Raw genomic sequence first — 3,433 nt, 5'->3', positions numbered from 1 at the left:
TTTGTGGGTTTTGGGGATGGAGTTAAGGGATATAGAGTCTGGTCACCTTCTAAGAATAGAGTCATACTTAGTAGGAGTGTGATATTTGATGAAAATTCCATGCTTAACTCAACTATAAAGCCTTTTGTGACGTCTACTGATGTGGGAGAAAGTAGTAGTGTTGATAAATAGGTGGAGATGTAATTCACTTCAGCTGTGAATGAATTACAACATCAAGGTGGAGAAGATCAACACGTTACTACAAAAACTGATGTGCAACTAGAAATTAATGTGCCTAGAATGTTAGAAGTTGATTTGCCTGAGAATTCTAGATCACGAGTAGATCAACCGAGCATAGCTCATGATAGAGCTAAAAGAGTTGGTGTTGGACCTATTGTGAGGTATGGTTTTGAAGATATGGTTAATTTTGCATTGCAGGTTGCTGAAGAGGTGGATCCTCATGAGCCATCCACCTATAGAGAAGCTGTGTCATGTGGTGAGTCTACTAAATGGCTTGCTGCTATAGGGGATGAGATGGAATCTCTTGACAAAAATCAGACTTGGAAATTAGTTAAACAACCTAAGGAGAGAAAAATTGTCACTTGTAAATGGGTCTTCAAGAAAAATGAGGGAATATCATCTTTAGAGGACATTAAATATAAAGCTTGAGTTGTTGCTAGAGGGTTCACACAAAGGGAAGGAGTTGATTATAATGAGATCTTCTCACCAGTAGTCAGATATACTTCTATTAGGGTGTTACTAGCTATAGTAGCACATCAGAATTTAGAACTTGAACAACTAGATTTGAAGATAGCTTTCTTATATGGAGAGTTGGAGGAAGAGATTTATATGACCCAACCAAATGGGTTCCAGTGTCCAGGTAAAGAAGATTATGCAAGTTGAAGAAATCTTTGTATGGGTTAAAGCAGTCTCCAAGGCAGTGGTACAAACGATTTGACAGCTATATGATTGGACTCGGCTATAACATGAGTCTGTATGATTTTTGTGTATATCACAACAAAGCTGATGATGGTTTGATGATTTATCTACTCTTATATGTAGATGATATGCTCATAGCTGCAAAGTCCAAGTCTGATATTCTGAAAGAAGAATCTTCTCAGTGCTGAGTTTGATATGAAGGATTTGGGTGCTGCTCAGAAAATTCTGGATATGGAGATTTATAGGGACAGAGATAAGAATAAGCTCTTCTTGTCACAGAAAGGATATATTCAGAAAATATTGTCCAGCTATGTCATCATCTAAGCCTATAGATACTCCTAGTGCTGTAAATGCTCGTTTGTCACCTGTGCTTTCACCACAGTCTGAAGCTGAGAAGGAGTACATGTCTCGAGTTCCTTATGCTAGTGTGGTGGGAAGTTTGATGTATGCTATAGTCTATACTAGGCCTGATCTTGCCCATGCTGTTAGTGTTGTCAGCAGGTTCATTGGTCAACCTGGGAAGGAGCATTGGCAAGCCGTTAAAAAGATTTTTCGTTACCTTAGAGGTACATCTGATGTTGGTCTTATTTATGGGAATTGCACAAAATGTTTGGTGACTGGTTATTCTGATTCTGACTATGCTAGAGATGTTGATAGTAGGAGGTCTATGACTAGTTATGTGTTCACTCTGGGTGGTTCTGTTGTTAGTTGGAAGGCAACCTTACAGCCTACAGTTACTTTGTCTACTACTGAAACAGAGTACATGGCCTTGACAGAAGCTGCTAAAGAGGGAATATGGCTGAGGGGGTTAGTTGGTGATCTTGGTTTGCATCATGACCAAGCTATTGTATATTGTGATAGTTTGAGTGCAATATGCTTAGACAAGAATCAAGTTCATCAAGAGAGAACTAAGCACATAAATGTAAGATATCACTTCTTAAGAGGTGATCAGAGGGTTAAAATGATGAAAATTGGTATTGCTGATAACCCTGCTGATATGTTCACCAAACCAGTTCCACAAGGCAAGTACCAACATTGTTTGGATTTGCTGAATGTTTTGAATTGTTAGTAGTCCCCTTTGTAGGACACTTTGAGGCATGAGGGAGAAGTCTGGGTACGTCTGGCGATATTGATTTATGTTGCATTTGGTACATCTGTTATCTGGGAGAGAATTCAAGTCAAGGTGGCGATTTGTTGAAATACCTTGAATCTGTTTGCTGGCGCTTCGAACAACCTAGTACGAGGGTCTCACAACCTATTCAGATTTTGTTTTCAGCATATTTATTTATTTGCAGTTATTTACGAATTTGACCGTAGGGTTTAGAGTAGTGTGCTATATAAACTCTCTAACTCTAGAGGCGCCGTTTTGATGTAATTTTGAAAACATTCTCTCAAATAATATTGTTCTCCCTCTGCCCATGGACGTAGCTAATATACTGTTAGTGAACCACGTATATTTGTGTGTCGATTTTTCCTATCTCTACGTTCCTTTTTGTGTTCTTTAATTTTCGATTTCGTAACAGTATATATAAGAACAAGAAGGTAGAAGAGTCGTGAATGAACCATGATGACATCCTTATGAGAGAAATCCTGAAGATATGATAGTAAATATTTATAGAAAGACCTAAAATAATTTATAGCTACTAACAAGGTACACACCTCATTTTCTTAGTACAACAAATATGTGACATGAAGATTTGAATTTCTCTATAAGTTGTTTAGATGCATTGATTTCACATGAACAATCTGCTTGTGTCCATTGTAAACCCTAGAACTTGACTCCCTAAATAGTATGCTTGAAATTCATGAATGTTGTGGTTGTTATTGTTGTTGTTGTTATAAAGTGTTTTAAAGTATGCCTATGAAGTTAGTTTTATTTGTTAAGTAGGAAGTAGTGAAAGAAAGATTTTTTCAAGTGTTTAAGCTTCAAAAGAAAAAAAAAAGGGAATCAAGTAGTAGTTGAAAATTATTTCTAAATGTTGGAGAAGGGGACTCTCGAGTCCAAAGGAGTATTCCTAACACTTTTGAGAAGTTTTGTGGTCGAAGAAGCTTAAGTGATGAGCCTGGTGGATGAGGTTGATGTGAGGCTTGCCAAGGTGTAGCATGCGTAAGGAGGCCTAGGCGTGAAGGCAATCCTAGATGAGGGAATTGATATGAAGTAGGCGATGACATGAAGAATAGGGTTGGCAAAAATCTCCGCGGGGTCGGGTCCCTAGTTTGACGGGGATGGGGGTCAAATTGAGGATTCTAACTGGGTCCCCGTCCTCGTCCTCGACTTTGATAATTTTTTATTTTATTTTTTTTAATATATATATATATATATAATTCTACAAATAAATATATATAATATATAATTATATATATACCCTAAAAATATATTAATTACAAATATTTATATAATTATATATAATTAATGTATATATATATATTTTAAAAAAGCTCAATAGGGATGGGTCCGCAGGGACCCATTTCCCAGCAGGGAACCCCTATCCCTACGCCCACCTTCAATTGACGG

At 37.3% G+C, this 3,433-nt stretch overlaps 1 pseudogene; it reads left to right on the top strand.

The window, feature by feature from the left end:
* The first annotated feature begins 1,228 nt into the window (after positions 1 to 1,228).
* On the top strand, positions 1,229 to 1,987 carry LOC150036873 (secreted RxLR effector protein 161 pseudogene; annotated as a pseudogene).
* The last annotated feature ends 1,446 nt before the right edge of the window (positions 1,988 to 3,433 follow it).

The sequence above is a fragment of the Benincasa hispida genome, chromosome 4 (assembly GCF_027475165.1).
Source record: "Benincasa hispida cultivar pf3 chromosome 4, pf3_genome.v1.1, whole genome shotgun sequence".
NCBI lineage: Eukaryota > Viridiplantae > Streptophyta > Magnoliopsida > Cucurbitales > Cucurbitaceae > Benincasa > Benincasa hispida.
The sequence above is the reverse complement of the archived record's forward strand: the minus strand, read 5'-3'. Positions and strand labels throughout refer to the sequence as shown.